This window comes from Vulpes vulpes, chromosome 4 (genome assembly GCF_048418805.1).
Source record: "Vulpes vulpes isolate BD-2025 chromosome 4, VulVul3, whole genome shotgun sequence".
NCBI classification, from domain to species: domain Eukaryota; kingdom Metazoa; phylum Chordata; class Mammalia; order Carnivora; family Canidae; genus Vulpes; species Vulpes vulpes.
The window spans coordinates 116,282,348-116,295,530 of record NC_132783.1 but is presented as its reverse complement, the minus strand read 5'-3'; the positions used below and the strand labels follow the sequence as shown (position 1 = coordinate 116,295,530).

Genomic DNA, 13,183 nt, shown 5'->3' with positions numbered 1-13,183 from the left:
TGGAAAGGATGGTGCCCCGTTACGGTATGAATTAAGCCTCTGGAGCTTCTGCTCGGTGAATTATGAGTGATTGAGGTGTGTTAGGAATCTTGCCCTTGGGGCTAAAGTCGGAATCTTCTGTGGGTGAAAGCCTCTCTACATTCATTTCGTTTGTTTACCGTTTACTGTTCGGCTCCCCCGTGTAGTATATGCGAGTATGAAACACCTTCAGAGGGGAGCCTATATATTTGCGATTTCTAAAAGCCATTATGCTCCCTGTCTTAATAAAATAGTTGCAGGTCCAGACCATTACTTGACATCACAAACGTCTCTACTTGAGATAAAACTAACAAAAGTTTGGGCATTGGCTCTAATGAATTAATTTTGCTTGGAATGGCTTTCAACCTCTTGTTTTTTTTTTTTTTTTAATATTTATTTATGATAGTCACAGAGAGAGAGAGAGGCAGAGACACAGGCAGAGGGAGAAGCAGGCTCCATGCACCGGGAGCCCGATGTGGGATTCGATTTCGGGTCTCCAGGATCGCGCCCTGGGCCAAAGGCAGGCGCCAAACCGCTGCGCCACCCAGGGATCCCTCCTGTTTATTAGAGCCTTTAGGATTAGTCTTTCAATAAGAATTTTTTGCAGTCAGAGGGAACCTTAACATTTACATCCTCGTCAGCAAACTAAAATACTACAAGGAAGCTTAATATTTGTAAGTGTTTCCATTTACCCGTACTTTCCATGTTTCTTAACAGAAAGTAGCAATAAAGGATCAAACTATTGTATGGTCCAAGTTCTTATTTTAGTTGGTATTGCTTTAGAATATAACATTGTTTTACTTAAAACGTGCCTTCATGTAGCAATTCTAGTTACCTTTATTTAGCTGGTCTTAACTATTGAGTTAGCATTTTATGTTAGGTTTCAAATTTTAAAACACAATAACATACATTTAAACTGTTAACTTGGAGTACAGCTAATGGTGTTAGTGCTCAGAGTAAAATAGATTAGGATGACATTTGCTTGTGCCTTAATTGAAGAAGAATTTTGTTTCCCTTTCAGATATTTCTTAGCCTGTTCTTTGCCTCGCCTCCGGCCTCAGTTGGGTAGGAATATGAAAACTGGTAATTTACAAATTGGTAGCCCAGTGTCTCTCCATGTATGGATTTATTAAGAACAAATGAAGCAGATTGTAATAATATGAGAGTAGCGTGCCTTCCTTCTTCCCAGCCAAGTCAGGTTACTTTTGTTATTGCTAAATCCTTTCTGTTTAGGCTTTTGTACTTCAGATAGAAAAGTAGGCAGTTCTTTGTTCTTTATTTAACTCACATTCAGTTTGCTGTTCTCAGCTGACAGTCTGCTAAGAGTGCATCAGAAGATTTGGTAGTGTTTGTTGCTGACCTATTTTGCAGTAGTTCTTGTAATTTTCATTATTTTACTTGTTATAGTACTTTGCATAGAAAGTAAAGGGTAGAGGTTAGTTTAAGCTTTTATTACCTTTGTGAATTGTATATGGTTCATAGGATGAATAGGGCAATGGCAGGTAAGAAATGAAATTTAATATAAAGCCTCAATTTGTAACTGAAAGCAGTTTTTTTTTTTTGCCCGTTTAATAAAGTTATCTCTGATTTTTTTCACATTTTGTAACTCATTTTTTTAAAATGATATTTAAGAATTCGGTCATGCATTGTTCAGCAGATGGGTTTAAAAAATGCCCCCCACCCTTTCAGTTAACAACTAGTGAGAAAAACCTTTAGTTGCAACACTGTCCTTCCAGCCATGGAGTTAAATTTAGACTCAGCAATTGTAATCTCACTTGTAGTTGGTGATCACACACTGGTGGTTAATTGGGTTTATTATATTTTTAAATCTCAAAAATTAGCTTTGTACTTTTATTGAAGTATTCTTGGATACCCTGTTTGGCTTTGGCCAGAGAAGTTGAATTGCCAGCCAGGTAATACGGTGAAGAGCTAGGAATAATCTCCATACGGAGAGTGGGCTTTATGAAACAAAGTAATTCAAAAAATTTCACAGATTGTGGCCTTAGTAAATGTTTTTAGATGGCTTTGAATGCTAGATCTCTCCTTTTGTTCTCTGGTGGTCCGTCATGTAATATTGTTTAGCTGTTCACCTTGTTGTCTTTCCGTTACTTAATGATAATTTTTTAGAGATTTCTTTATTTTAGAGAGAGAGAGAGAGAGCATGAGCTAGTGAGCTGTTGGGGGCTGGAGAAGGAAAGGGATAGAGGGAGAGAGTGTCACAAGCAGACTCCACAATGAGTGTGAAGCCCCACTGGGAGCTTGATGTTCCAATCCTGAGATCAAGACTTGACCCAAAACCCTAGAGTCCGATGCTTATTGACTGAGCTACCCAGGTGCCCCAGGTATTTAATAATCATTAAAGTAAATGTTAGAGGTGGTTCAGAAAAAGGGGCCTCCTAGATGGGACACACTTCTGCTTTGTAGGGATGTCATCCTTGGTGGCTGTTAACTTAATTGGCTATGTAACAGCATCATTGTGTGTTTGTATAGCCCTTTTATGTTCTAAAAGTGCTTTTACATAGCTTAGTGTTCTTATCTTTTTACTTATAAAAAGAACTGAAGCTCTGAAACCCAAATAGTTGTATATTTTGTAAAGCTTGTATATCTAGTAGGGCACTGTAGACTGTTATATCTTAGCTTTGTCCTTATTCAAAAACGTTCGAAAGTTTCAGAATTTAGAAGGTGTGTGACAAATACTTGACTTTCTAGGCTTTTGTAGGCTATACCTCAAGTATACTCTGGACTCTGAGCTTGCTCTATGCTTTGTGAGATCTGAAGGGTGGGAAATTCATGTTTTTAGGAATTTGTAGATGAGACAGTAGTATTAATTACAAGATAGTTTTACATTTCAGTCTATGAGAAAGAACATAGACTGTTGCCTAATTATAAATCCATCTGACTGGCTTTTAACTTTGGAGTGGGGAATGGATGCTAAAAAACCAAGACAAACTAGTGAATTGTTAAGTTTTTCAGCTCTGTCTTGAAGTTTCTTCTTTTGAGTTTAAGATAGCTAAGAAATTGACATTGAATGAAATACTGTTAACTAAATAATTGCCCTTATTTGGATTTTCTTATTTTTTTCCACTAATGTCCTTTTTCTGTATCAGGATCCAATCTAAGATATAACCCATTGCATTTAGTCCTCCTGTCTCTTTAGTCTCTCTCTGATATGTGACAGTTTCTGTCTTTTGTCTTTTGTGATCTTGACCCTTGATCTCAGTTGGGCTACATCATGAGTAAGTAGACTGAGGTTATGAATTTGGGGGAAAGAATACCACAGAGGTGAGACTTAAGTCTTCTTATTCACATCAGGGGGACATTAATTTACTGGTTGAATTTAGCCTTGGTAAGTTGAATAAAGTGGTACTTAAAGTCTGCCAGGTTAGGGTTTTTTCTCCTATTTTGTTTATTAAAAACCAGTCCCCAATGCCTGAGTGGCTCAGTTGGTTCAGTTGAGCGTCTGCCTTTTGGCTTGGGTCATGATGTCCATCCAGGTCCTGGGATCTAGCTGGCATCGGGCTCTCTGCTGTGCAGGGAGCCTGCTTCTCCCGCTCCCTCTGCTGCTCCCCCTGCATGTATGCGCTCTCCTCTGTTGAATAAATAAATTAAAAAAAAAATATATTTTAAGGGTTATGTATTTAGAAAAAGTCCCCCAGGGGGAGGAGGATCTGAATTTGTGGACCTATATTAGCTGTATATTAAAGCTACCATTGTAATTATTAAGTATTTGGGGGAGACACTTCGAAGCTATTCTAATACTGTTTCTATAAAGGTTCCCTCCTTTTAGCATTTATTAGTGGATTTTGCTTTTGGTTATTTTTTTTTTTTTAAAGAATTTATGTATTTATTCATGAGAGAGAGAGAGAATGGCAGAGACACAGGCAGAAGGAGAAGCAGGCTTCATGCAGGAAGCCCAATGTGGGACTTGATCACAGGACTCCAGCCCTGAGCCAAAGGCAGACACTGAACCGCTTGTGGTGTGGCTATTATTTGTAGTGTTCTAATGGTGATTCTTTATTTCCTTTGTTTCCTTTACCTTTGAAATTCCTCTGTAGGGCAGATTTGTTTCTTCTGTCCAGTTTATTTTATTAAGACTTTATTTTCTTACTCATTAATTTCTTTATATCAGTATGGAGTCATGGATATTTTATTCTTTGGGTTCTTAATCCAATGTTATCTAACTTACTTTGATTTTTTTACTTATTTAATTGCTCAGATTGTTCCAGTTTTGGACCTTGTGTCCTTTTAGTAGTCCCCTATGCTTTGTGTTTTTTTTTTTTTAATTTTTATTTATTTATGATAGTCACAGAGAGAGAGGGGCAGAGACACAGGCAGAGGGAGAAGCAGGCTCCATGCACCGAGAGCCCGATGTGGGACTCGATCCCGAGTCTCCAGGATCGTGCCCTCGGCCAAAGGCAGGCGCCAAACCGCTGCGCCACCCAGGGATCCCTGTGTTTTTTGTTTTTAAAAGCATTTTCTTTATCAGGTACCTAAGGCTCATCTTGTATTTTGCCTTTCCCAGCCCTAGGGTCAACCATTTCTCCAAGGAGCTATCATGAAGAGTTTTGAAAGGAAGTGACAGGTGGTAAATGAGAAGAGTTTAGAAAATAGATTGAATAGTAGATCCAGTGATGGTGATAGTGCTCTTGCTTTGAGCATAGACAGTGGCCTTTATATTAGAATTTCTCTAGTTCTGGGACACCTGGATGGCTCAGTGGTTAAGTGTCTGCCTTTGGCTCAGGACGTGATCCTGGAGTCCTGGGATCCAGTCCCATATTGGGCTCACTGCATGAAGCCTGCTCCTCCCTCTGCTTGTATCTCTGCCTCTCTCTTTGTGTCTCTCATGAATAAATAAAATCTTAAAAAACATGAAATTAAAGTTTCTCTGGTTCTAAGAAAACATTTTGTTTTTTCTTAATACCTAAACCAAATTTCAAATGTTTGAATACATAGCATAAGCTTGCTACAAAGTTTATGACAATTTAATATATACTCCTGTCAGTACATAGAAACCTTTGGTTGTTTATTTTTTCTTATTGGTCTTTGATAAATGATTAAAATAGGATAAAAAGACTACTTCAATATCCTAGCAATTAGAATTGACGATTAGCATTTTGCATCACTCTTTTAAGTAGGATTTCTTTTCTTACACAGGTTCCCATTCCACTCTTGTCCTAGGCTGTTTTTGTTGGAGTTAAAAAAAAAATACTTTAGGGGTGCTTGGGTGGCTTAGTCAATTAAGTCTCTACCTTCTGCCCAGGTCATGATCTCAGGGCCTTGGGATCAAGCCTGGCCCCTGGCTCTCTGCTCACTGGGGAGTCTGGTTCTCCCTTTGCCCTTCCCTCACTGCTTGTGCTGACTCTCTCTCTCTCTGAAATAACACTATTTTTTTTTAAGATTTAATTTATTTATTCATGAGAGACACAGAGAGAGAGAGACAGAGAGAGAGACAGAGACACAGGCAGAGGGAGAAGCAGGCTCCATGCAGGGAGCCTGACATGGGACTCGATCTCAGGTCTCCAGGGCCATACCCTGGGGTGAAGGCAGTGCTAAACCGCTGAGCTACCCGGGCTGCCCTCTCTCTCTGAAATAAATAAAATCTTAAATTTTTTTAGGGATGCCTGAGTGGCTCTGTGATTGAGCGTTTGCCTTTGGCTCATGTTGTGATCCTGGGGTCCTTGGATTGAATCCTGCATCAGGCTCCCCATATCAGCCTGCTTCTCTCTCTGCCTCTCTTTCTGTGTCTCATGAATAAATCTTTTAAAAAATTTTTTTAAAAAGCTTTTTTAACTGCACATATTTAAAGTGTACAGTAATTTTTGTCATTGTTTATATCCGTGAAACCGTCACTACAATCAATATAGTGAACATACATACCCATCACCCCCAAGTTTTTCCATGCCCCTTTGCATTGTCTCTTTCCTATTTCCTATCTTTTCTGCCCGGAGGAATTTATTTGCTGTCACTGAAAATTGCATTTTATGCATTTTATGCAATCTGCAGTTTTTATGTAAGTGGTATCCTACAGTATGTGCTTTTGAATTTTTTTCTTCTATTCTGTAAGTACACCATAGTTTGTCTACTCATCTGCTGGTGGATATTTGGTTTGGTTCTAGCTTTTGGCTGTTAAAGCTTCCTAAGAAACTGCCTAACTTTTCCAAAGTGGTTGTACCATTTAACATTCTCGCCAGCAGTGTTTTGAGGGTTCTACTCTCTGTATCCTGGCCAATATTAGCATTTAAAATTTTTGTCATTCTACGTAGCACAGTGGTTTGGCGCCGCCTGCAGCCTGAGGTGTGATCCCGGAGACCCTGGATCGAGTCCCATGTCAGGCTCCCTGCATGGAGCCTGCTTCTCCCTCTGCCTGTGTCTCTATGAATAAATAAATAAATAAAATCTTAAAAAAAAATAAAATTTTTGTCGTTCTAGCAGGTGTAGTGGTACCTCACGTAGGTTTAATTTGCATTTCTGTGATTACTAATGATTACATTTTCATGGACTTTATTTGGCATTCAAATAGTTTCTTTGGTGGAATGTTTCTTTATATCTTGCTCATATTTTATAGGATTGTTACTCGGTTTTGATAGTTCTTTGGGGATCCCTGGGTGGCACAGGGGTTTGGCACCTGCCTTTGGCCCAGGGCGCGGTCCTGGAGACTCGGGATTGGATCCCACGTCGGGCTCACTGCATGGAGCCTGCTTTTCCCTCTGCCTGTGTCTCTGCCTCTCTCTCTGTGTGACTATCATGAACAAATAAATAAAATCTTAAAAAAAAAAGAGTTCTTTGTATATTCTAGATATGAGTTTTCTTTTAGATATATGCTTTGAAATACTTACTCCCAGTCTGGCTTAAGTTTTCATTCTCTTGATAGTGTTTTGCACAATGGAAAGTCTTCATTTAATGAGATTTATGGCATCTGTACTCTTACAGATCATGTTTTTGGTGTTGTATCTAAAATCTTTGCTTAACCCAAGGTTATGCAGATTTTATAGTTACAGGTCTTGCATAAAACCACTTCAAGTTAAATTTTTTTTTTTTTTAAGGAACATTGACCCTGACCTTCAGCTCTCCTGTCAATGCCTGCCTGCCTGTCTGTCTGTCTTTCTTTCTTTCTCTTTCTTTCTTTCCTTTCTTTTCTTTCTGATAGTCACACACAGAGAGAGAGAGGTAGAGACACAGGCAGAGGGAGAAGCAGGCTCCATGCACCGGGAGCCCGACGTGGGACTCGATCCCGGGTCTCCAGGATCATGCCCTGGGCCAAAGGCAGGCGCTAAACCACTGCGCCACCCAGGGATCCCCTCAAGTTAAATTTTTTAAAAAATTTGGAGAGTGTGAGAGTGCATGTACAAACAGTGGGGGAAAGGCAGAAGGACAAGAAGACTCCCCGCTGAGAAGGGAGCCTGACTGGGGCTCTGGGGGCTCTATCTAGGGCCCTGAGATCATGACCTGAACTGAAGTCAAACCACTGAGCAACCCAGGCAACCACTGAGCAACCCAGGCACGCCATTGAGTTAAATTTTAAGATGATGTGATGCGTGAAGGGGGTTCATTTTTTTCTATATCTGAGTGTGTAACTGGTCCACCATTTGTTGAACAGAGATATCCTTTTTCTGTCAGATTATCTGCATTTAGTATTGAAAAATCCCAATTGTCCGTTTATGTGTGCATATATTTTTCCTTTCTTTTTTTTTTTTTTAAAGATTTTATTTATTCATGAGAGAGACAGAGAGAGAGAGAGAGAGAGAGAGAGAGAGGCAGAGACCCAAGTAGAGGGAGAAGCAGGTTCCATGCTGGGAAAACCCGATGCAGACTCCATGCAGACTCCATCCCGGGTGTCCAGGATCACACCCTGGGCTGAAGGTGGTGCTATACCACTGAACCACCCGGGCTGCCCTGTGCATATATTTCATAAGTATTCTGTTCCTTGGATCTGTTTGTTTTTACGTCCATACTGTTTTAAAAATAAACGTACCTGTGAACAATATCTGATGTTTCTAAACACGTTTAAAAGCTGTTTTGCAGAGCAGCCGGGGTGGCTCAGCAGTTTGGCGCCGCCTTCAGTCCCGGGTGTGATCCTGGAGACCTATGATCGAGTCCCATGTCAGGCTCTCTGCAGGGAGCCTGCTTCTCCCTCTGCCTGTGTCTCTGCCTCTCTCTCTCCTCTCTGTGTATTCTCATGAATGAATAAATAAAATCTTAAAAAAAAAAAAAAGCTGTTTTGCAGTACATATTCAGGCGCTGACTCTTCATTTTAATATTGTTTTTGAGATCTCTTTCATGCTGACTTTGACCGCTATAAATAGGATGACTTTGTCTTGGTTTCCCAGGGACAGCCCTAATTCACTCTAGTTAACCTGCTATAATTATAAATATAAATAGTACTGCTTTTCTATCTTTTAAGTGCCCCATTTGATGATCTTAGATAAAGGAGGTTTGAGTAATAGGCATAAATGCAACTTAATCCATCCATTTCCCATATGACAGACACATAGGTGATTGTCTTATGTTTTAGAAATAGGGTGGCAGTTAATTTCTCAGTTTGTCTTGTGCACATGAGTGACTTGTGTATATATCTAGAAGAGAATTAATAGATTCATTGGAACATTTTTTATTTTTTTTTAAAGATTTTATTTATGAGAGACACACACAGAGAGAGAGGCAGAGACACAGGCAGAGGGAGAAGCAGCTGAAGGCCACGCTAAATTGTTGAGCCACCCAGACTGCTTGACTGGTATTTTAATACTTCAGGATATCTTCCGTGAGAACTGGTAGGTCTTATTTAAAAAAAGAAAATTTTTTTTTAATTTTTAGAGTTTATTTCTAAATATTTAGAGCACTTGTGAGTGTAGGGGCAGGGCAAAGGGGAAGGGAGAAAGAATCTCAAGCAACTCTGTTTAGCAGGAGACCTGGGCTGAACGCAGGATTTTTGAGATTATTGACTTTGCCAGAATAAGCTCTACTATTAAAAATTCAGGGGATCCCTGGGTGGCGCAGTGGTTTGGCGCCTGCCTTTGGCCCAGGGCAGGATCCTGGAGACCTGGGATCGAATCCCACGTCGGCTCCCGGTACATGGAGCCTGCTTCTCCCTCTGCCTGTGTCTCTGCCTCTCTCTCTCTCTCTCTGTGTGTGTGTGTGTGTGTGTGTGTGTGTGACTTTCATAAATAAATTAAGAAAGAAAAAAAATTAAAAAAAATAAAATAAAAATTCAGGTGGATTATGATTGGTCTTCATCATGGTTCCCTGCTTTTGGAACAGAAATAATTACAGTTTTTTAGACTCCGTTAAAAGAAGCACATTTAACGTTCTTGTGAACTTCAGCAACATTATTGATGGAAACTTCTTTAAAGTTGCCATGCAATCTAGTAACTTGGGGTTAAGTAGGAATTTTTTTAAAGATTTATTTATTCATGAGAGACACACACAGAGAGGCAGAGACAGGCAGAGGGAGAAGCAGGCTCCCACAGGAGCTCAGTGCGGGACTCGATCCCAGGACTCTGGGATCTCTCCCCAAGCAGAAGGCAAATGGTCAACCACTGAGTCACCCAAGCATCCCCATGTACTGTACCTTAATCACGCTTTTCATTGTTTGCTCTGAGGGATCCAAGTGCCAACACAAAATGGTATTGTTGGAAAAATGATAGTATTACAGGCAAAAAGTGCATTCCTTCCTAAAAGTGGAAAACTTTTTTTTTTTTAAGATTTTATTTATTTATTCATGAGAGACACAGAGGCAGAGACATAGAGGCAGAAGCAGGCTCTCTGTGAGGAGCCTGATGCAGGACTCCATCCCAGGACCCCGGGATCACGATCTGGGCCCACAGTAGATGCTCAACCACTGAGCCGCCTAGGTGCCCTAAACTTGGAAAACTTAAACAGAAAGTATTCTGATACAGTCTTCTAAAAAAGCAAAGTAAATAGATATTTTAAGACCAATTTGAAGGTGAAACTAAGAACTTTTTAGGAGAATGCTTAGCTCTTTGACTTTAGCCTTGAAAGTTGTGAGAAAGTAACCAGATAAAACTTCACTTGAAAAAATTGAAATTGGATCATCCATACCTGCTGCTAGTAAATACACGGAGATGTTGTATTCTCAGATTAGTGGAAGTATCCCACTCTTACTAATAAAAATCATAAGAGTGGAGTTAGTTTATTTATGGAATATAAGTCTAAGCAGATTTTAGGGCAGCCCTGGTGGCTTAGTGGTTTGGTGCTGTCTTTGGCCCAGGCCCTGATCCTGGAAATAGCAAGCACTGGGCAGCCCGGGGTGTGATCCTGGAGACCCAGGTTCGAGTCCCACATCAGGCTCCCTGCACGGAGCCTGCTTCTCCCTCTGCCTGGGTGTGTGTCTGCCTCTCTCTCTCTCTCCCCATGTTTCTCATGAATAAATAAATAAAATCTTAAAAAAAAAGTCTAAGCAGATTTTAAAGATCTGTTCAATAGAGCTAAAATATGTATGATTGCATACCACTAGTTTTACTGGATGTTGGTGGTACCCTTTCTTGCATTTTTTAATTTTGAAAATAATGTATGTTGCCCTTAGGGCATTGTAGCAATACAGAGGTGTATGAATTTTACTGTTTTTAATTGTTCCATAGCATTTCATTATGTAAATTGTATAGACTATGACTTTCTGTAACACTGCAAAAGTACTTTTTATACCTTATATGTTTTTCTACCTGTGTTTTTTTATTTACACCTTTTGTTTTTTAATAATCATTTTTGCATGGACAGTTCACGAATAATAAAGTTAACCCTTCCTTTTTTTTTTTTAAAGTTAACCCTTCCTGAAAAGAAAAAGTGATTACTATTCAGTTTTTAGGTTGCTAGTGTTGGGAATAAAGGGAGATGAATGTTTTGACTGTTATTTTCTAGTAGCTTTTTTCAAGGGAAATAACTCCTCATGGCTTTGATGAGTAAAGATTACTTCAGAAATCTTTCAGTTCAAACTTTTTTACCTAGCATAAGACTAGACTAAAATAGTGTTGCTTATAAGAAAAGTATAACTTAAATGCTTTAATTTTTAAAAAGAGCAGGAATTTTTTTTGTAAAGATTTTTATTTATTTATTCATGGGAGACCCACAGAGAGAGAGAGAGACAGACAGACAGACACAGGCAAAGGGAGAAGCAGGCTCCGTGCAGGGAGCCCGATGTGGGAAACCCGGGTCTCCAGGATCACGCCCTGGGCTGTAGGCAGTGCTAAACCACGAGGGCTGCCCAAGAGCTGGAATTTTTATACATAACAGCACACACATAAGTAAGACCATTGTAGATTCATGATGCATGTTTTAAAAATTAAGATAAGTGTGCACTGATTAGATTTTACAGTTTGTGCAGTTAAATCCTGTAGGCATGCAGAAAGTCTTCCCTATGTAACATTCATAGGCTGGATTACAACAATCATAAAGTCAGCTTAGAATTTCTCTGAAAAGTTAGTTTTACATTAAGTATTTGGGCTTCTACAATTCAAAGTACTCTGTACAAAAATTCTCAGAATAATCATCCACGGACATTCTTCAGAGAGTTAGAACAAATTATTTTAAGATTTGTGTGGAATCAGAAAAGACCCCGAATAGCCAGGGGAATTTTAAAAAAGAAAACCATATCTGGGGGCATCACAATGCCAGATTTCAGGTTGTACTACAAAGCTGTGGTCATCAAAACAGTGTGGTACTGGCACAAAAACAGACACATAGATCAATGGAACAGAATAGAGAACCCAGAAGTGGACCCTGAACTTTATGGTCAACTAATATTCGATAGAGGAGGAAAGACTATCCATTGGAAGAAAGACAGTCTCTTCAATAAATGGTGTTGGGAAAATTGGACATCCACATGCAGAAGAATGAAACTAGAGGGATCCCTGGGTGGCGCAGCGGTTTGGTGCCTGCCTTTGGCCCAGGGCGCGATCCTGGAGACCCGGGATCGAATCCCACGTCGGGCTCCCTGCATGGAGCCTGCGTCTCCCTCTGCCTGTGTCTCTGCTTCTCTCTCCTCTCTGTGTATTCTCATGAATAAATAAATAAAATTAAAAAAAAAAAAAGAATGAAACTAGACCACTCTATTGCACCATACACAAAGATAAACTCAAAATGGATGAAAGATCTAAATGTGAGACAAGATTCCATCTAAATCCTAGAGGAGAACACAGGCAACACCCTTTTTGAACTTGGCCGCAGTAACTTCTTGCATGATACATCCACGAAGGCAAAAGAAAAGCAAAAATGAACTATTGGGACTTCATCAAGATAAGAAGCTTTTGCACAGCAAAGGATACAGTCAACAAAACTAAAAGACAACCTACAGAATGGGAGAAGATATTTGCAAATGACATATCAGATAAAGGGCTAGTTTCCAAAATCTATTAAGAACTTATTAAACTCAACACCAAAGAAACAAACAATCCAATCATGAAATGGGCAAAAGACATGAAGAGAAATCTCACAGAGGAAGACATGGACATGGCCAACAAGCACATGAGAAAATGCTCTGCATCACTTGCCATCAGGGAAATACAAATCAAAACCACAATGAGATACCACCTCACACCAGTGAGAATGGAGAAAATTAACAAGGCAGGAAACAACAAATGTTGGAGAGGATGCGGAGAAAAGGGAACCCTCTTACACTGTTGGTGGGACTGTGAACTGGTGCAGCCACTCTGGAAAACTGTGTGGAGGTTCCTCAAAGAGTTAAAAATAGACCTGCCCTACGACCCAGCAATTGCACTGTTGGGGATTTACCCCAAAGATTCAGATGCAATGAAACGTCGGGACACCTGCACCCCGATGTTTCTATCAGCAATGGCCACAATAGCCAAACTATGAAAGGAGCCTCGGTGTCCATCGAAAGATGAATGGATAAAGAAGATGTGGTTTATGTATACAATGGAATATTACTCAGCAATTAGAAACGACAAATACCCACCATTTGCTTCAACGTGGATGGAACTGGAGGGTATTATGCTGAGTGAAGTAAGTCAATCGGAGAAGGACAAACAGTGTACGTTGTCATTCATTTGGGGAATATAAATAATAGTGAAAGGGAATATAAGGGAAGGGAGAAGAAATGTGTGGGAAATATCAGAAAGGGAGACAGAACATAAAGACTCCTAACTCTGGGAAATGAACTAGGGGTGGTGGAAGGGGAGGAGGGCTGGGGTTGGGG

The 13,183-nt window shown here is 39.9% G+C and overlaps 1 protein-coding gene across 4 annotated transcripts in view; it reads left to right on the top strand.

Moving 5' to 3' along the window:
* The window catches only part of G3BP1 (G3BP stress granule assembly factor 1), a 47,917-nt gene that overhangs the window by 2,834 nt on the left and 31,900 nt on the right, over positions 1-13,183 (top strand). The window contains exon 1 of one of the 4 annotated variants that reach the window (XM_072756789.1): positions 8,643-8,786. The exons of the other annotated variants lie outside the window; for them this stretch is intronic. The gene's annotated coding sequence lies outside the window, so the exon portion shown is untranslated. Of the gene's footprint in view, positions 1-8,642; positions 8,787-13,183 lie in introns of those variants that run through there. 4 annotated transcript variants of the gene reach the window in all.